At 36.0% G+C, this 22,499-nt stretch overlaps 2 pseudogenes; one reads left to right on the forward strand and one right to left on the reverse strand.

The window, feature by feature from the left end:
• Nucleotides 1-554: 554 nt before the first annotated feature.
• On the reverse strand, nucleotides 555-4,797 carry LOC144311750 (heterogeneous nuclear ribonucleoprotein A1-like 2; annotated as a pseudogene).
• Nucleotides 4,798-9,656: 4,859 nt separating this feature from the next.
• Nucleotides 9,657-21,411, forward strand: LOC144311751 (nuclear transcription factor Y subunit beta pseudogene; annotated as a pseudogene).
• Nucleotides 21,412-22,499: the final 1,088 nt, after the last annotated feature.

Below are 22,499 nucleotides of genomic sequence, written 5' to 3' on the forward strand. Positions count from 1 at the left end.
CAGAGGAATTTGAAGACAGCGAGACTATTCTGTGTGACACTGTAATGGCGTATACGCAACATTCTACATTTGTCAGGACCCGTACGACTATATACTGCAAAGAATAAGCCCTAATTAAAACTGTGAACTGAAGTTAACAATAATGTATCAGTATTTGCCCATCAATTATAACAAACATATCACATTAATCCAACGATAGGAGAAATTGTGTTGTAGGGAGAGCAAGAATACGGGAATTCTGGTTTTATTTTTTTCAGAGACATTTATTCAGCATTATGATCAGACTATTACTCTAAGCAATCAATAGCATGTGTACAAAAAAAATAATCAACATTAAAACCCTTCGTTGGAAGGGTTCACATTTCCCACAGAACAGAAACTGAAATCAACCTGTTAGACAATGTCACAAATCCAGTCCTCGAGCTTTTGCCCGTAGTATAGTCTAAAATGTGTCTCCTTTGTGGCCGCAGGCCTGCCACCACTGTGCTTGGCTGAGGTCACTAGTCTGTCACAACCTGCAGTTTCCCTCTTGCTTCTCTGGTTCTCCTGTCCTGCTAAGCCTTGCTTCCTGGTGATAATGAAAACCTTCTGTCACTATCATAACAATTGCTATGGCCGGAGCCGCCATAGTCCCCTTGGTTTCATAGTTTGGCAAAGTACTGGCCTCCACCACTACAGAGCCCAGAGCCTCTGCCTCCCAACTTTCCTCCTTTCATGGATCCAAAATTTGAAGTTTGACTGTTATAACTGCACAAATCATTATAGCTCCCATCACCTCCAAAGACGCTCCCATCGCTACCAAGTCCATTTTAGCCATCCCCACCGACTCCATCTTCCACTGCCATCAAAGCCACTTTGTCCACTGACATTTTCTTCATGACCAAAGTTGTCATCCCCACCCAAACCACCGTCACAACCTCCACTAACGTTTCCAGAACCTCTTAGACCCCTTCGGTTGGGTAAAGCACTGGCCACCTCTTGCTTGAAGTAGGTTTTCCTTACTTCACAATTGTGGCCATTCCCAGTATGATGTTTTTGAGTGACAATCCTGCCTATGGAGTCATGACCATCAAATGTCATAAAAGCAAAGCCTCTCTTCTTGCCACTGCCTAAGTCATTCATGCTTTCGATCGCTTTAGTTTTCCCATAATGTTCAAGATAATTTTGTAGATGATATTCTTCAGTGTCTTCTTTAATGTCACCAACAAAAATATTTTGCACAGTGGCCTTTAAGACTCTTCTCTGAGACATCCCTCTTTGGTTCCACAACTCTTGCATCCACCTTGTGTGGCCTTGCATTCATGGCTGCATCCACTTCCTCCACAGTGGCATAGGTGACAGACCCAAAGCCTCTGGAGTGCTTGTGGTTTACCACATAGTCCACAAATTCTCTCCATTGCTCAGAAGGACTCCTCGGTCTGTCATTGGTTGTTTTAAACCTCAACACTTCAGTAAAGAACTCCCGAAGCTGCGCAGGCTCCTTGGGGGACTCTAACTTAGAAACACCAATGGAGGGAAAGGAGACTTAATTATGCTTCCTCCGCAGCATCCATGGTCAGAAAGAGAAATTCTGTATTTTTTAATCAATTTTTCTGCAAACCTATGACTGCTCTAAAGAATAAGCCATTAATTACCAAACAAAAATAATCATTATGCTTGTTATTATAATGAATAATTATTAGACAAAAAAGACAAAAACATACAAACACATGCAAATTCTTTAAAATCCCACATAACCCCTGCATCTTCTTCTCCTTACCAGCCAAACACTGCCATGTTTTTCTGTGAACGTCTTTGGCCACTCCTCAGTAAATTTCCTTTCAAGCTCATTATCTTCCTCTTCAAATTACTGTATTTTTTTACATTGTTCAGTTGGCACTCTTCTTTGTGTCTATCCTAAAATTTCTCCCTTGCAAATGAAATGCTCCACTTGTTATTTCTGGCTTCTGTGTACTCTAGTTTTCTCATCTGAGTTTCTGATCAATGACATGATTGACAAATCTACTTGTGTGTTTCCAAGTTACTTTAAATCAGCAAGTACACACTAAATTTACGTTCTCCTTCAAAAGCCAACCCTCTCTTAGAAAACGTCATCTTTTTTAATCCCTTGAAAAAAAATCAAACAACAAAAGGTCATTCTGATAACATCTTTCCATCTTGATCCGTATCCGAGGGCTTTAGTTTCAAGTAATAGAAAACTCTAGCTCGTTTAAACTAAGGAGTCAATATATGGACAGCTTTAAATTGATAGTTTGACAGTTTAGTTCTTTTACAGCACTAGCTATGTTGTTGTTGTTTTTTTGTTTTTTTTTTGTTTTTTTTTTGGTGATTCTTTTCTCTACCCTTATCTGTATCTAAGTCTCAATCTAAGGTTGCAAAAACAAGAACAGCCATGCACAGCAGTATATGTTTCATCATTCAGAGCCAGGGCTGGAGGAAGGTAAGTCTTCTGACAACTCTAACCTAAAAGTTTTATTTTCTTCTGGTTTGAAGATGTTGGGTCACTTGAATAACCTTAAGCCATAAACATTACACATAAGATAGTAACGGGGGCACCTGGGTGGCTCAGCGGTTGAGCGTCTGCCTTTGGCTCAGGTGGTGATCCTGGGGTTCTGGGATCGAGTCCTGCATTGGGCTCCCCACAGGGAGCCTGCTTCTCCTTCTGCTTGTGTCTCCGCCTTTTCTCTGTGTCTCTCATGAATAAATAAGATATTAAAGAAAAGAAGATAGTAATGGTTCCCTTCATCAAGGTCTATCCTTGCAGTTGTGACTGGGTTAATCATATTCAAGCAAATGGGTAGGGTTTTAAGGGATTATTAGCAAGGCAATAGCAAACTTCAGAATCTATCATTCGTCCACTTACTATTCATGTATGCCCTCTTTCTCATACAGAAAGCTTCAAAAATAGACGTGTTTAAATTTATCGCATTCAAACCATTTTCAAAGAGAGACAAATTCATGTTTCTTCCAGTTGCTATGTTAAGCTCTGGTTCTAGAGTCTCTGTTATATCAGCTCTCATTTCAATTGTATATTGTCAGCGCTCTTCATATCCCAGTCATGGGTAAGCTATCTACTTCTTACACACATGATCTATACTGAAAAAGAAAGAACAGAATATGTGCAACGAGCCACCTCAGCTAACGTGCTGCTGTTTGAATTAGTCACTATAGCAGGAGGCTAAGACGTTTAATGTGGGTGAATTGGCAGTAGGGGGAATGAAAGATTAGTTAAATAGCGAAGAATAGGAAGATAAAGATCAAACCATAAAAGTTCTAAATGATAAAACTAAGAATTAAGGATCCAATAGCCAAAAATATTAAGTAGGGTCACCATTATGTCACTTTTGATAATTATGAGTACCCTGTGCTGGCGTAAAGAATATGGAAGCATGAAGTCATTTAGTCAAGTGAAACTTAGTTTTAAGCAGTGAGATTTATTCAGGAAACTATGAAAAGGGTTAATAACCATATGGGTGTAGGATAAGAAAAGTGCCAGAATTAAGCATGTACTGTATGTTTTCAATGTTAGTGAGTTTGTATTTGTTTTTGTTCTTTTTTGCATGAGAATCTTATTTGTATCTGCAGTCAATAATTTATTCTGATTTTTATTTATTTTATTTTTTTAAAGATTTTATTTATTCATTCATAGAGACAGAGAGAGAGAGAGAGAGAGAGAGAGAGGCAAGACACAGGCAGAAGGAGAAGCAGGCTCCATGCAGGGAGCCCGACGTGAGACTCAATCCCAGGTCTCCAGGATCACGCCCTGGGCCAAAGGCAGGTGCTGAACCGCTGAGCCACCAGGGCTGCTCTTATTCTGATTTTAAACCCTTGTTCTGTTGTCCTTGCAAATGAGATGGGAAAAGTATTTTTTTTCTGTTATTTAGATGAATTTGTGTAAAACAAGGGTTTTCATCTTAAATGTTTGAAGAAATTTACAAATGAAGCTCATCCAAAGACTTGACTATTCTCTGTGAGAAGGTATAAAATTATGAATTCAAGTTTATTAATAGGTAGAGAATTATTCAGATTGCCTATTTCTTCTTGTGTCAATTACATTGAAATTTTTAAAAACAATGTTATTTATTTATTTTAGAGATAGAGCATGATCAGGGTGGGGGAGAGTAGAGGGAGAGGGACAAACACTCCTGAGTAGAGTGCCATGGGGGACTCAATCTCATAACCCTGAGGTCATGATCTGAGTCAAAATCAAGTCAGATGCTTAACTGACTGAGCCATCCAGGTGCCCTTAATTATCCTGGGCTCTTAATAAAATTGCTTTTACATGCAAATTTATGATTTTCTAATTTTAAAAACTTTATATAGATAGATATAGATATCTTACAGTAATATTTCTTTTTATTCCTGACCGAGAAAATGATCCATTTTCAATTTTATTAATACAATAAATTTTATTTTTTGTTTCTAAAAATCATTTTCTGATCTCATATTTGTCATAATTTCTTTCTATTTCTCTAGAAATTATTTTCGTTTTGTTTTTTTTTTCCCTAGCTTCCTCCCCCCCCCCCAGCTTTGTTCACTACTATATTAGTTTCCTGTGGCTACTATAACAAATTTGGTGGTTTAAAACATCAGAAAATTATTTTCCCATAGTTCTGGATCCCAGAAATCCAAAATGAAGGTATTGACAAGGCTATGCTACCTGGATAGTCTCTGAGGGAGACTCTTGTATTTGCCTTTTCTGGTGACTTCTGGTGGTTCCAGGCAGTTCTCAGCTGAAGCTGCATCCTCCAAATCTCTTCCTCTATAGCCACATTGCTTCTTCCTCTTTGGTCCCATCTCCCTTGTGGATCTCATGCGAGGGAGCTTGATATTGGGCTATGGGCACAAGGGAATATACAAGATGTTCTCAAGATCCTTGGCTTCATCACATCCATAAAGACCCTTATTCTAAATAAGCTAACAGTGTCAGTTTCTGGAAATTAGGATGCTGACATATGTTTGGAGAGCTAATACTCAACTCACTGCACTTTGGCAGTTAAAGGTTTAAATCATAGAGTTTCTGTCATGCACTTAAGGCTATACATTTCCTTTTGAAGACAGATTTTTGTAGGTTCCTATGAGTTATGCTCCATTTTACTTGCATTATTTGATTCAAAATATTTAATGATGTCTCCATTGAAACATGGCATGTAACATATTTAGAATTATCAGGCTTAAAAATGTTGTATCATGTTTTTGGTATTGATTTTTAGGTTGCTTTCACTATGGTTAGTAAATATTTGCAGTATGGTTTTGATCTTTGACATAAATGTAGATTTGCCCATGATTTAGTCAATTAAAAGTTTCCATATTTTCTTAAAAATAATTTCGTTGTTGGGGGGATATGGTTCTATGCATGCGACTTTTTGTCAAATATTTTAATCTTGATATTCAAATATTATATATCTTGAGTTTTTGCCTGACTTTTTATGATATGTAGTAAGTTGCATTGATATCTCCAATTACGACTCAATATCTTTCAAGTTTAGTCAGTTGCCGCCTTATTATATTTTGAAGTTATTAGCTACATTAAAATTTAAGATTTTTATAGCTTTTCAAATTGAATTTTTATTCATAGCTAAATGTTCCTTTTTATATCATATAATATTTCTTGCTGCAAGTCTATTTTGACTCATACAGTGTCGTCAACTTAAATATTCACATATGCTTCAATGGCAAATGATATGCAGGATATCAGGCAAGTTTTTTAGTTGTTTTCTTTAACCCTTTCAAAATTAAGTCTTTTGGTCAATTGAGAAGTTCAGTTTTTATCTCCTTATTACAATAAAAGGGCCCCAAATCTCAGGCTGTCTTTCCTCCTCAGTTTCCATCCTCTGCACTGGTCATCCACACTTGCCCTGAATGAAATAGACATGGGAAGGGTATGACTCATGGCATAGTGGCATCCTTTTATCTGAGGTATTGGTCACTGGAGTTTAATTTGTCTTGTTTGGACTCTAAAGCCTTTGTGAATTTTATCCATTGCTTATAATTGGTCTCTGTAGGAGGCTTTAACTCTGACATAGCTAAAAAACAAAAACCAAAACAAAACAAAACCTCTGACATAGCTAGAAGCCATGATGCTTTATGTAGGGGGTTGAGGGTAAGTCGGCAATACAGGAACAGGCATCAGTTAGTTGATCCCCATTCATTTCAAATCACGCCTTGAGGCAATCTGCCCTTTAACATGGACACAGCTTGTCACCATCACAGTTCTAATAGTCCTTCCACATTCTTGATGCAACTCAGGGCTATTCCTCTGTGTTAGTTGCCGTAAGAGGAGATACACACACACAAATCTGTGGCTTATAGAAAAGTAGAAGTTTATTTCTCAAGGAATGGTTCAAATGACAATGTTCTAGGGCTAGTATAGCAACTCTTTTATATAAATATGCTGTTATTTCAATCTGTATGTTCACAGTGGCTGGTGTCGTTTTCAACTTCAAGCAGGACTGGCCAAGAGATATCGAAGTAGAGAGATAGATGTTTATTCCTATTTATAAATGACCAGTAAGTGGGATACTGGTCCATGAATTCGGACATACAGCCATTAGTCAAGACAAAACCTGAAGGTTCTACTATTAAAGAAGGAAGTGGATATAACTATATAGCGAGCCATGCCTGCCATCTTTCTTTGTTTTCCCAGGGATGGAAAAGGCACAGATAGGATGTTTCTGTGGTGTGGATGTTTATTTTTTATTTTTAATATTTATTTGTTTGTTTGTTGTTTTAGTTTCAGAGGTAGAACTTAGTGATGATTCATCAGTTGCATATAACACCCAGTGCTCATAACATCAAGTGCCCTCCTTAATGCCCATCACCCAGTTACCCCATTCCTCCACCCACATCTCCTCCAGCAACCATCAGTTGGTTTCCTATAGTTAACAGTCTCTTATGGTTTGTATCCATGGTTGTTTAATGCCAAACACAAAACTCAAAGCTCTGGTCTTTTGTAAGGGGTCAGATCTTACCATCTCCACTCCTTCAAGGTCATTTTCTACCAAATGAATATTAGCGCTAAGTGACACTTTCCTCTTGAGGAAATGTTCTTTGAAAATTATATTTTCTAAAGTACATCCTCCATAGCCAGTGTATAAAGCTTATTATATCATACTCACAAAGGAATAGAATTGATTTTTTTATGCAAGCTTTCAGTTCAGTATCTTCTAAATTCTGCAACATATTCCATTCTCTCTTTGGCTGACATTTACTATATCAAATTCCAGTTTTGTGAAATAGTGTTTAAGTGCAATTCTGAAAGTTTACTGTAGGTATCATACTTTCAAACATTGCATGTAATGCTACATCTTCAGAGGATAGGAGAGTCAATTTCAGAACTGTCAATAGCAGGACATCTAAGTCTATATGTCAATGCCATCCTTTTTGTATAATTTAGTTATTTATCTTTATCAATCAACCTAACTGCAGTTTCTAGTACAGTTAATATCTGTTTCAAGGCACAATGAAAATAAAAGTACAGAATATAATTCCTCTTTAATCATTTTAAAACACTTATTTAATATTGTTTTAAATGAGACATTATTGGAATTAGTTGTGGTAACTAAATTGGAAGTATCTCATATGACCAAATGAATCTTTAAAACGATCAGAAGAGCATCTCATTCCACACATTATCACCATTGTGTTTTTTCCAAGGATGATTTCCGATGAACTAACTTTCTCTGAAAATGTAGAGATATGGTTGTCTAAACATTTCAAGTTTGAGTACTTTATCTTTCTTAGGAAGATACATTTGATAAATGGAAATGAGATTTTGACCAGGTCAAGTACACTCACGTTAGGACAGCTGCTGTGGACTGTTTGTTTAAACTGTGCTTTTCTGTCCAGCCCACGTGTATTGTCCAAAACTGAGATACTCTGCATGGAAGAGATATTTTGTAAATAGTTCTTGAATGGGAAGATGAGTGAAATCAATTAATAATATAAAGAGGAAACAAGAATAATGAATTTCCATTTTTATGTGTCAAGTATGAGTTGACATTTGAAAATTCACATGGGGCTATCTGAAAAGCATGAGGTAATTGATGTCTAGAATTCCAGAAATGGGTCATAATATTCTACACTGAATAATTTATACAAATATGTATATAAAGAATACCTTTTAAATAAATGTTGAGAATAAATCCCAGATCACTAATACTCCATTAAGAAGGTTAAATTTAATTGTGTATGTTATAGATCTTATCTTTCCACTTCCCCAACTGACAAGGAAAATGTAATTATTTTTTAAACATGATAATATGCTAAAAATGTGTGACCTTTCCACAGTTTAAGCAATAAAGCTCACTCCAGGGTGTTCTGTTGGAGCATAATATTAATATACCTAAACTACACTGATTTTCGATTAACTATGCTAACATACCAATTACCAATGGCACATCCTGTGGAGTTTTTTAAAGGACCACCAAGAATCAAATGCAGAAGAACTGCTCAATATTTAAGAAAATTTATCTCTCTACCATTATGCTTACATGATACTTGCCAAGACATATTCTTATTTAAAATACTCATTTTAGTGCATAATATAAAATTTCCGATGCAATCTTATTTTCATATATTTAGAAAATCAGATGTTCCTGTTCCAGTAGATAATTACTGATATATTCATACTATATAAATAAGAAAAGACAAATTATATAATAAAAATATTGAAAGACTTTAAAAGTTTTGATTTATTACCTTCAACTTTATTTTTTCTTGTGTTATAGAGGTGCTCAGAAACCAAAAGTCACATAAATGGCCAATTCCAATTTTTTAAAATATTTTATTTATTTATTTGTGAGAGACAGAGAGAGACAGAGAGAGAGAGAGAGAGGCAGAAGGAGAAGCAGGCTCCATGCAGGGAGCCCGATGCGGGCCTTGATCCCAGGTCTCCAGGATCAGGCCCTGGACTGAAGGCAGGCACTAAACCTCTGAGCCACCCTGGATCTCCGAAATTGTTAAACATCAGCCATCATCACAATTAAGTGTTTAATGAATTCTTGCCAGATTCATGAGTCAATAATTTTCACTAGATAGAAATTTTTCCCTTATTTTATTCTTTATTTTATTTGTTGTACTTATGATTCTTCTTTTTATTTTTTTATCTTTTTATTTATTTCTTTGAGAGACTGAGAGAGAGTCCAGCACATAAGTGGGAGGAGGGGCAGAGGGAGAAGGAGAAGCAGATGCCCTGCTGGGCAGAGGACCTGACACTGGGCTCCATCCCAGGATCCCAGGACCTCAGGATTGTGACTGAGTTGAAGTCAGTTGCTTAACAGACTGAGCCACCCAGGCACCCCTAGGATTCTTAGGGAAATATTTACATTTCACTGACAAACCAAAGCATCACTGCATATGCCCCAAGTTGTAAAATATCACATACATTTTAATAAGTGTAAGAACTACTCAGGATTTACATAAATTAGCTCATGTAATTCTCTCAACAGCCCCATAAGGCAGAGTAATTAGTTAAAATAATGTGAGTTCCTATAACAGATAAGGCCCCAAATATCAGTGGTTTACTGAACACAATCAAATTTAATCTTATTCATGTGAAGTCTAAATGAGGGTTTCCTGATTAGGACTCAACCCCATCCACTGTGTTCTAGAAACCAGGCTGATGAAAGTTCTTCCCACTTCAACACAATGCTGTTATGGGCGTCAATATTCAGTCAGCAGCTGAGGAGGTGAATGGCTCGCCCTCGGGAAGCTATGATAGACCAGACTCTGTTCTCATTCCACGGGTTCTAACATTGTCACGTGATTATGCCTCAGAAAAGAGCCAGCCATTGAGTATGGGGAAAATGATCTGTGTCCTGTGCTGCCAGTCTCTATCCCAGTTTGCCCTTTGATTCATCAAATACCAATTCTATCACTCTTTTTTTTTTTTTTGCACATAGAATATGTTCATTCTTTCTCTGATGAAGATTCAAGGTGTTTCCACAAGCATCCACATCCAATTAGATGGAACTATGATACTAGACTATATGAGCCAAGAAGACAAGAGCAATTTGCTCTCTGCTTATACAATGCACGAGGTAGAGTAGGAGCAAGAGCATTGCAATTAACTTCTCCATTCTGAAAGTGAAGTACGGAGATATTCCAGAGCGAAGGTAAAACTCTGCCAACTGGAGTTGGAAAGATCCTCAATTATGATCCAATTCTGCTCTCTGAAAAAAAAGTCTCTTGCCTATTGTCTTTTGGAACCCTTGCTCAGCTTTCTGGGACATCCTTTGTCCCTTCCTCTGAAGACCCATAAAGGGAATATTGAGGCAGAGAGCTACCTCTGGGGTCGGTAAGACTTCCAGGGATGGCCTCCCATGCGTGCAAGTTTGTGAACTTGAGTTTATTAAAACACGTATGGTCAAAATATATTTGATCTCCAGTTGCTAGTTTCACTGGCATTATAATTCCTTTGAAAGAATTCCCTTGCTTCCATGTTACTCGTTTCTAGACAGTACCATGTGCTGGTAACCATACTGGAGCTCTGTGCTAGACATAATTTCCAATATAATTTGTTTCCTTGCCTTTCTGTTCTATTCTCTTCTTTCCCAAGGTACATTGAGACAATCAGACATGTGTGGAAAAGCAATTCTCTTAGTCATATTTTTTTCACCCGGATACTTCTTAATGGGCTGCTTATACATAATTTTACTCAACTTATTTTTCCCATCAAGGTGCAAGAAGTACCAATTTACCTAGCTATTGAGGCTTCATGTTACTAGTTGTTTCCACTCCAATAGGTAAAGTTATTGTGTCATTTACAGGTGAGAGTAACGAAGTACAAACTAAAGGTTATGTGATGTATCTTGTGTTAAACAGCTAGGGGTTTTGAAGCTAAGATTTAAATACAGTCATTTTCCTAAAGATGACATTCTCTTCTATACTTTCCTTTACATCCTTCATCTTCCGCCCATAGCACTTCTACCCATGACACTGTCAGGGCTCAACTATACAGCTATATGGCATAGAAGTGGGATAGATTTTATCACATGCCCCCCTTCATTCTCCAAGTCCTTATTGCGGGTTTCTTCATATCCAATCTCCCCTCTGTATTTCAGTGAAACACTGAAGTTCTCATGCTTATATTCTCACAGAAATGGGTATCTGGAAGGGTATGATGGTAACATTTCATCTATACCCAGAGACAAGTCCAAATTTTCATTCCACTGTCAGAACAGCTCCTGTTACATATGCAAATCTCGAAACATGTGACACATTTGCATTTTTGCAGAGGCACTGGATTTATATTTTAAGATCCATGCGCATATGTTAAGTCTAGGGATATATATATGCATGTTTGTGTGACCACATCATACGATTTTTCATAGCAATTTGAATTAGAGTGGAAAAATATTTTGAGTGGCATAATGTGATATATTTATTATGTGTTTTCTCTTAAAAATATTGCCTTTATTTAAACTTTATCATATTTTTGGACTCACTCCTGTCAATTAGTAGATGCTCAGAAGTATTTAAAATGAACATATGAAGACCCAGCACTGAAGACCTAAGGCAGTAGGTCTGGGACAGATACCCCCCATTTCTTTTTAATTTTTTTTTTTTTTTTTTAGTTCTGCACTGCAGTTTGATGTTTTGGGTGGAAAAATCACTGTTTTCTTTAACAGTCTATGGTAGGTGGAATAATGGTCCCGCATAATGCCAATGTCTTAGTCCTTGGAACCTGTGAATATGTTACCTTGACATGTCAAAAGGGATTTAGTAGATGTGATTAAGATTGCACCTAAAATTAAGATTAAAATTGAGATGGCAAAATTATCTCAGATTATTCTTGTGGTCACAAGCTAATCACATGAATTTTTAAAAGCAAAGAATCAATCCCAACTGTCATCAGGGGGAGCCATAGTCATAGCTATGGTGATGGAGAGCTATAGAAGGAAATCAGTAAGATTCATTAATTAATCACCAGCTTTGAAGATGATGTGATTGAGCCAAGAGCCAAGAAATGTTGTGACCTCAAGAAGTTGGAAAAACCAAATAATTGGACTCTTCCTTAAAGCCTCCAAAAAGGCATGCAGCTCTACATACTCATTGATTTTAACCCAGTGAGACCTGTGTTAGACCACTCACCTGAAACACCATAGGATATTAAATCTATGCTGTTTTAAACCACTAAATTTGTGGTAATTTATAATAGCAGTGATAGAAAACTAATATGCTGTCTTTACGCATGCATATGCGTGTATAACTCCATGCTAACACCTGATTTTATCCTATTTATTTTTAGTTGAATCTCTTTGTATTAAAAAAAAAAAACTGATGTCAGCATCCATCCAATTTTACAAAGAATGAAATTTCACTATTTTGTATAATCATGAGTGGTGAGCACATTTTCTTATCACTCCAGAATTGGCAACTAGGATACACAGCTGAGGGCAGAGGATATGCTTCCTATTTTAATACTCAAGAAAGTCACAAATAATATTTGTGGTATCTGAAGAAAGGACCCTACTGCCTCTCCCTACTACTTGGTTAGTAGTGAACTACAGAAACTGGCCTAATATTTAGAAACTAATATTAGAGTTTGTAGTGAACTACAGAAACTGGCCTAATTAGAAACTAATTCTAATTTTGGGACAGCACTTTGAAAGGAAATGCCTTAGTAATGGACATGGCTCCCTCTAAGTCAGAGGATTTTTGTGTTTCTTCCTAAATATTTCTGATGACAGGAGAATTGTCACTTGGCTGCTTCAATTGGATAATGTGTCGGGAGAAATGTGTAGAAACCATATCTTTCATCAGAATTTTCCTTTATAGGGATCCCTGGGTGGCGCAGCGGTTTGGCGCCTGCCTTTGGCCCAGGGCGCGATCCTGGAGACCCGGGATCGAATCCCATATCGGGCTCCCGGTGCATGGAGCCTGTTTCTCCCTCTGCCTGTGTCTCTGCCTTTCTCTTTCTCTCTCTGTGACTATCATGAGTAAATAAATAAAAATTAAAAAAAAAAAAAGAATTTTCCTTTATATTCTTAGCATGGGGCTTGGTCTAAAGAAAGTATACAATAAATATGTCGTGAATCCATGTTCTAATGTAATGTGAAAGATGAAATAAAAACTCAAAACTATACACATTCATCAAATGCAAACAGAATATATGCTCCATATCTCTAAACACAGAGTTTTCACTAAAATACTACACAGTTCAATGTCATTTTTTTTAAAAGTCCATATCTCATGCACCAGTATGCAGAAAAAAGCTAATTGCCCAGAAAAACAAGAAGAATCATATGCAGATCTAATAATTACACAGACATGACTGAATAAACTGATAATGAGAATGAAGATAAACATGGACTTTTATCGCTGTGTGATAAATGGTTTAAAATTGATTTTGTTTTACCACAGTCTCACTTCCAAAAATGTCATATTTATAGTCAAATGACCTTTTCTAAGAAACAAAAATATCTATGGTTATATGAATATTTTGCTAAATGATTTTACGCTTGGGTAACTTTTTTCTATTTAAAGTTCATTACTTTGTACACTTAAATGGCAAGAGATACACTATCTAAAAACTAACAGTCATTTAAAATTGGTTATTTTCTGAAGTCAATATATGATACAAGTTAATTAAAATGAAACAGAACACACAGTAGTTCAAAATCGAATTACTTACGTAATGCTTGGAATAATGACAAAAGTTACTAGCTAATAGCTTTTCAAATAATGCAGTATGATTTGATGTAAGAATAAGTTTTCATACATAAATATATGATGATTACTCATTAAAAAATTGTATTGGGGCATGTGGGTGACACAGTTGGTTAAGCATCTCAGTTTCTGCTCAGGTTGTGATCTCAGGGTTGTGAGATTGTGCCCCATTTTGGGTTCTGTACTCTGTGCAGGGTCTGTTGAAGATTCTCTCTCTCTCTCAAATACATAAATAAATCTTTAAAAAATAGTGTCAAAACCTCAGTTACTTAACAAAATAAACATATTGAGAAAACATCTAAGGAGGTCAACCAGATGGCTCTGCTGAACTTGGGTGAATTTGATCAAACCTGGGAATTAGCTGTCTGACAAATATCCTAGGATGATGATAGCTCAGACAATTGGGATAATTCGATTCTGTTTCATGTGTTTCTCTTCCTCCTTCCTGGAATGACTGGGATATCTTGAGAATGTCCATCTCACAGCAATGGTAGGGAGTAATTGCACAAGCATAATGTGTAAGCCCTTTTTTTAAAGCTTGTACTTGGGCAGCCTGGGTTACTCAGTGGTTTAGCGCCACCTTCAACCCAGGGCATGATCCTGAAGACCTGGGATCGAGTCCCACATCGGGCTCCCTGCATGGAGCCTGCTTCTCCTTCTGCCTGTGTCTCTCATGAATGAATGAATGAATGAATGAATGAATGAATGAATAAATAAATAAATAAATAAATAAATAAATAAATAAATAAAGCAAGCTTGTGCTTACATCACATGTGGTCAATAGTCCATCCCCAGAACAAGTCATAAGACCAGGCCATAGTCAAAGTGGAAGGGCACTAAAATTTTATATGGCAAACAGTAGGATCCCAGGGAGGGGTCAGAAACCAGAGACATTAATATGCCATATAGTCAGACCTCAGCTGAAATTATTCATGCCTCTCCACATTACAAAATAGTCTTCATCCTATTCCAGAAACCCCAATCATCTCATTTATCACGCATCGGTATTAGTCTATGTGTCATCTACACAGGTCCAGACACAGCTCCTACTGATTTGGAGATGTGCAAGCTCAAAAGAACAAGACACCATCCTCAATACCCCGAAACAGTAGTAAACAACTCTATAAACACTACTGTTTGAAACATAGAAGAATGATAAGAACATAGACATACTGTTCCATAGCAATTTTTCATTGGTAATTGTTACCACTGAAATTAGTAGGTAATTTTGAAATTACTAGGAAATTATTGCCAGATATCCCATACCAGGAGTAACATGTATCCCTTGATTCAACCCTGCTTCTGCTCCCTGGGATAGTTCCCCACTTCATCATACACTATGGCTTTGGCCTCTGTTCTATAGGATACCCATTTCTTTTCCATTTCCTCCTAGACTCACCTTGGCCAGTTGTGAAAATTATATTGGGAAATATGTCCTTTGAGTAAACTTTCAATTTATTTTTTTATTAGTAGAAATCTAGGAAGAAAAAACAAAAGAAAAAAAAAGAAATCTAGGAAGGATTATATTAGTAAGGGTTCTCTAGAGAGGCAGAGCCAATAAATTATATATGGTATTATATATGTATGTGAATGAGATTAACTATAAATAAATAGGAAGTAGCTGTAAAATATGAAATGAATATATTCATTTATATGTAATATATGTCACAAACATCTCCTCTCCAGTTTGTTTTATGTCTTTTGGTTTGCTTATTATAACTTCTGTTTTCCATGACTTTTTGGTTTTCTAATTTGTAAATACTTTTGTTATTGCATCTGAATTTTGATAGACGGTTAGAAAGCATTTACCTACACCCAAGTAATACAGAAGTATTGGGGGGAGATAATTGATCAATAACTCTTACTGAGTTTTCTATTGAAATTCTTTTAAGTTTTCTATGTTGAATGAGGTCAATTTTTATTAAACTATATTTTACTAGGAAATGATCTACTTCATCTCTATATTAAAATGTACTTCCTTAGATTTTTACAAACAATTATTTCACACATTATTATTCTGTTTTTTTTTTCCTTTTTTCTGTTGAAAGTTTACTTCTAGCTTCTCAATCCAGTCTGAATCTAATTCATTTATTGGTTGCATTGAAAAGTTCAGCTGTTCAAATTATAAGACGGCTAACCTGCTCCGTGTGACATTAATATCACCAGTATTCTCAGTGGTTCTTTTACACAAAATAGAATAGCAGGATATATGTAAAGGCAGGATGTGGATAGTGACCAAAAAGACAGGAAGAGAAGATTGACAAATATTCCAGATACTGTGGTTGAAATAAGTGGATTGTAAAAATGACCACAATAAAGAGAAAGATGGACAACATGGATGAAAGATGATGGCATCTAAAAGGGTACTGGATTCAATTTTAAAAATAACTAATTTCACTATCAATATTGAATGGGGCCGGGTAAGAGAAATTACTTAAAGCACTTGACACATCTCCAAGGTTATGCACGGAGGCTGGGCTGTGGGCAAAGAAACCACATGGGTAGCTAATATTCAACGTCAGGTTTGGAGGTTTCAGAATTCTCTAGAATTTTTAGCATATGTTCTCCATTATGTGAAGCTGATATTCTTATAGAAGTCTGCACTGTCAAATCCGCAGAGCCCACTGCATCAATAATAACCATTGTTTATTCTGTGAATAGATTGTGTTTCTTCTGAATGGGTTATCTATTGTGTCTTTTGCTTGTCTAATTTTTGGGGAAGAAGCTGCATTCCTAATACAGGCAGAGAATACATAAGCAATATATTTGTTTGATAGTCACCTTTTATGTCAAACTAAAAGTGGGGAATACATCTAAAAAAGAACCAACTTGTTATTTTTATATTACATAGTTAATTTCAACTGTTTTACAATCTTAAAAATACACTCTGAAGTTCAAGGAAAACCTCAAAAGGGAGCTGAACAATTCAAAATCTTGTATAAAAAACAATTTTATGAGATCTGAAAACACTTAACAGTTGCTATTTTATGAGAAGATCTAGGAGAGTTTATACTCATATTAATACATATAAAAAGTTAATGGAGAAAAACACCTGATGAAATGAGCAAAAAAGAAAACGGGTGTTGAAAAATAGGCATTAATAATAAGGCAGATGTATTTGTTCCAAAGTAGATTCAACTAAAACATGATAAAATTCAGTAATCTAGTAAAAAAAAAAATTCTGTAGCAGATCATTGCCTATGTGACAAAAAACGGGAAACTAATAATTTACTCAAATGTCTTATAGACCAAAATCTTTGAAATGGTGGAACAGATGTAAGAAGACCTGGATTAGATGAAACGGCAAAGTCCAAAGTTCAACATGTGAGAATATTAATAATTCTTGTATAGAAGACTGTAATTTCTGTGGGTAAGAACATTACTGAAAAAATAAATTTTAAATATAATTTCAGAATATTAAGTCGTCATTTCCATGCTAAAGACTAAACTGGTCTATGTCCACACAGAAGTCCAATAATCTGATTGATTTCAGTTACCTTGAGAATTTATAACGAACTCACTAATCAATCATTGTCATTAGAACAGTCAGGTTTTTATGTCCCTCTAGTGCAATATGTGGGTAAAACATCGTGAGCATAGTCAGTAGCCACCCCATTTCCTATCCCAAATTCCCTTTTCCTTTGAAATAACTAATACCATATAGACATCTAATCATAGTATATCCTCTATTGTCTTTATAATAGTGTTTTCTAAAGAATGTTATTATGTTACTATCAATTTCTATACTCATCCCTATTATTCTGTTAACCTGTGGGACTAGATGTTTTTCTTTCTTCTTTCTTTCTTTCTTTCTTTCTTTCTTTCTTTCTTTCTTTCTTCTTTCTTTCTCTTTTTTTTTTTCAATTTAGAGTGACACTCACTGCACTCATTTGGTATGTGTCAAAGTGTCCCTCCTTGTTTCATAAGATTTAAAGATTCTTTTGATAGTGGGACAGGACACAATGACCCTTGAGTAGTTAGAAAGTAGAACTCTCTAGTACAAGCTCCAAACAAAAAGGCTGCCAGACAGGGCCATGCATGGCTTGCCTCTGGTTACGGTAACAGCAAGCTGATATACAACAGGCCGACTCCTGTTATTCAGCTTTCCCAGATTCCCTAAGGACTGGCAAATTTTTTTGTATATATATATTTTTTTTTATTGCAGTTCGATTCGCCAACATATAGCATAACAATCCAGTCCTCATCCCGTCAAGTGCCCCCCTCAGCATCTTAAAAGCCATCTACGAAAAGCTCACAGCAAATATCATTCTCTATGGGATTGGCTAATTTAAATAACTTCGGTGTATCCTGGGGTACAGGGACTGCCCCTGGTTGCCTGGTGCTTGGTCCTTGGGCTAATACTTGAATTCCAATCTAGAAAAGCCCAATAAGGGAAGTGATTGCGGTATGTATTTAATAAGCTGTTCAAAAAGGGAAAGTGACCTGGCCTTTAGTCAGGGCATCAAACTGGGCCATAAAAGCACAAACAAGCAAAGAAAGCAACCAACTCCAAACAAAATCGTATTATAGTGTGATGCGGAAATGTTGGGGTTTGGAGAGGATGGCCAAGAAAGAATTGTTGAGACATCACTAGTGCAAAAAAAGTGGTTTTATTAAAGCACGGAGATAGGACTTGTGGACAAAAGAGCTGCACTGCGGTTGTGACCAGTGACTGATTATATACTTTCAAGTTGAGAGGGGCTTATGGATAGTGTAAGTGTCTAAAGAATTTGGAAGCAAGGTTTCCAGGACCCTGAGGGGGCTAGCTATTCTTAGGAAAAGGTCATTTATTATTGTCTAATAAAACCTGAGTCATGAGACCCTTCAGTTGTATATCTGTGGGGCATATGCTTGGGGTGATTGTTAATACATATCATGGGGGGAGGGTAGGAATTAAGGAAGTTTCCAAAGGAATTTCTGCATTTTAAAGGAGACACATAGAATCCTGGAGGCTCAGGATAATGTTAAGCTAAGAAGATTGCCTTTTCCCCTTAGCAAAGTGTTAACGTCAAGGCAGCTATGTTCTTAGAGGAACGTCACACTACCTGTTTCAAGGACTTGTCAATGGGTTGCAGGAAGTAAGAGAATCTGATTTTTTTCTTTGCTCTTGTTTCCCGTAGTCCTTAACAGGAATCTTGGCACTTGTTGCCTTAGTTGACCCTCCCAAGTAGAACCATATCTCCTTTCAACCACTGTGCTAAAAGAAAGTTTAACTTCTCTAAACTTGTGTCCAAACATGAGAATAAAGTTAGACTGACTAAATGTACAGTCATAACCATGTGGTGTCTCCCAGATTGGATGGGGGCCCCCAAAAATGGGACGATGATAAGTGGAAGCCAGTGGTGTGGGAGGTGAAAGGATTCCCCTGAACAAAGGCAATAGAAGTTTATTGAATCTACCTCAGGGTAGCGATGGGCAGGGCGGCAGAGGAGAGACTGTCTACAAGGAGGCAATGGGTGTTTTTTTTTTGTTTGTTTGTTTTGTTTTTTGCTTTTTGTTTTTTGTTTTTTTTAAGAGGGAAGATGAGGAGGTATGGCAACATTATGAAATGCTCAAGCCTATTGCCTAAAAGCGACCTCTACATTTCACCTCTATTATTTTCCATTCATTTCACCTCTTTCTAAGTATGCCATCATAGTGAATTTTTTCTATACTTTTCTATATTTTTATATAATTTTTTATCCTTACAAGCCTTTTTTGCCTTTATTAAGTCCTTCATTATATTTATACTAGAATTCCCCAATGCCACCCTGAGAAATTTAAATTTGTTATTGTTACAATTATTTTCCTCTCAAATTCTCAAAAAAATTTTTAAAAATGGCTGAAATGTGTTGTTCTGTCTTTCATCCTTATGGTGATGAGTATTTGCCACCTTTTTTTCACAAAAATCACTATCTATTAGGATTAATTTTTCTCAAAATTCGCTTATAAGATAAATTTATAAAGTTATATTTTATAAAGAACTTACTTAGTTGAAGGAGAAAAATAAAGTTGGAAGGTTGATACCACCCATCATCAAGACTTACTATCAAGCCACAGTAATTAGGATGAGTATGATATTGGTGAAAGAACAGACATATCATTAGAATAGAATAGAGATCTGGGAAATAGACCACATACATCCAGTCAACTGATCTTTGGCAGAGAATCAAAGACAATACAATGGAGAAAATAGAGTCTTTTCAACAAATGGTGTTGAAAAAAATTAACATTCACATGCAAAGAGCTGAATCTATGCACAGACCTCATACCCTTCACAAAAATTAACAACAAACATATCACAGACCTAATTATAAAATACTAAACTATAAAACTCCTAGAAGTTGATATAGAAGAAAACCTAGATACCTTGGGTATGATGATGATTTTTTTTAGATCCAACACTACTGGCATGGTCCATCAAATAATCTATGAACTTTGTTAAAATTCGTTTAAAAAGGTCTGCTCTGAGAAAGACAATGTCAAAAGAATGAGAAGACAAGCCACAGACTTGGAGAAAATGTTTGTAAAATACACATCTAAGGAAGGACTATTATCCAAAATATACAGAACTCTTAAAATTAAACACTGAGAAAATAAACAATCTGATTTAAAAATGGGGTAAAGATCTTAAGTGACACCTCACCAAAGAAGGTATACAGATGGCAAATAAGCATATGAAAAGATGGCCTTCCCCCATAGGTCATCAGGAAAATGAAAATTAAGACCATAAGATACCACTACACAAACTTTCAGAATGGCCAAAATCAAGAACACTGACAGTGCCAAATGCTGGCAAGGATGTAGAGCGAGGACTGTGATACATTGTGGGAATCCAACATGGTACAGGCACTCGGCACTTCAGAAGTGAAGTAATATTTTTTTTAGAATTTATTTTTGTTTACTTATTTTAGTTTAAATGATTTCGCTTCAAATGATACATCAAATAATTTATCAATTTGGAATTGTTCCTCATATTTTTAGACTATTCTTCTCACTACTCCTCAAAAAAAAAAAAAAACAGCATATGAAACAAAGTAAGAGTTGGGAGTCCCACATCAGGACTGGTTCCTTCGCAGACATTTTCTGTCCAGCCAAACAGCTGATTGGAGACGGGAGCCAACCAATTGGAGATGGATGGTGACTGTGCTACGGCACATGCTTCTCAACCACACATTCCTGCAGACTATGTTGGAGGAAGTCAGTATGTTATACAGCCTCATGATGATACTCTGGACAGCATGAATGATCATGAAGATATAAATGGTTCAAGAGAAAGTTTCAGAGAACAAGATACATATCTTCCAATTCCAAATGTAGCAAAATGATGAAAAATGCCATACCTCAAACGGGAAAGATTACAAAAGATGCCGAAGAACGCGTTCAGGAATATAAATGAATTCATCAGCTTTATAACATCTGAAGCAAGTGAAAGATGCCATCAAGAGAAATGGAGGACATTCCATGGAGAAGATATTCTTTCTGCCACGTCTGAGGCTTCCATAATCTTGTAGAACCTCTGAAACTATATCTTCAGGAATTCAGAGAGGTTATAAAAGGAGACAAAAGGATTGGGGGAACAATCATAGCTACAGATGGACAAAGCAAAGAACTTACAGAGGAAACATTTCCCAACCAGTTACCACCTGGTTTAATAACTGCAGATGGTCAACCAACATAATGTATGGTTTGTACAACATCATATCAACAGATTTCTGGTGGCCAGCAAGATTTCTGGTGTTCTTCATTTTCATGATCTGAAGAAGTGGTGGAATGGGGAGTGTTAGGTAGGCCCAGGAATCTGTACGATTCCAGAATGGAGACATTAGAAGGAACTGACTGGTGAAACGATATCTCTTTGTGTATTAAATAGCTGAAATGTAGCTTCCTGATGCTTGCCTAATTGGAGTGTTCATTTTGACTTGAGAATCCTTTCTATGAGTCATTTTAAAGACAAATTTGGATTTTAAACATAATTAAAATACTTTTTGTGCAGTATGAGAGTCTGTTGCTCAGTATGACTCCCGTATGCATTGTATGATACAATTTACTACTCAGAGATGTGTAGACAGTTTCTTGTTTTCACATTGAATCATGTTATTTTTGCAATCCACGTAAGCTGCTGGGTTAATTCATGATGTTTGCTCTTTTAATAAAATATAAGGGTAGAGGTCATTTTGAAAAAAAAATTAAGACTTTCTCAAAATTCAAAGTTAAAATGATGAGAATGTAACTGAGCTTTGGAACAGCTGTTTTATGTTCATAAATGAGTCTACATGCTCAGTGATTTCTAATCAATTTCTGATCAATAACTAATCAACTTTACTTCTTTTTTCTATAACTTATATGGTTTTATTTTTACAGCAAGATATTATTCTTTTTATTTTACTGCTCTTTTAACCATTATGTTGTAATCTAGTACTTCTGTGTGCTTGAGGTAGAAAGGAGGCAATCATGTTTGTGGAACTGCTGAAAAAGTTTTCTGCTACAGAGATTTTAGTCATTCATTTTTGTATATTTTTATTTTCTTTGTGTCTATTTTTGTTTGATTTTCTTTTAAGAAGAGCTGAGTAATTGAGTTAATTAGCATAGGAACAAAATTTAGAGTCAGTTCCCAATAAATGAAATGTATAGAAAAAATCAATCACTTGATTTACCTCATATGGTCACCAATATTTATGCATAAAAATCCATGACTATATCCAAATCCACTTTTTCAATTATTTTATATTTGCTTGTGCCTTGTTTTTAGATAAACAAAATGTCTATCTCAAAGTGTACCTGCCATGTAATGATCAAATTCAAACAGTATAGCAAAACAAAAAGTTCATAGTAAAACTTAACTAAGC

Source organism: Canis aureus, chromosome 4 (assembly GCF_053574225.1).
Source record: "Canis aureus isolate CA01 chromosome 4, VMU_Caureus_v.1.0, whole genome shotgun sequence".
In the NCBI taxonomy this organism is placed as follows: Eukaryota; Metazoa; Chordata; class Mammalia; order Carnivora; family Canidae; genus Canis; species Canis aureus.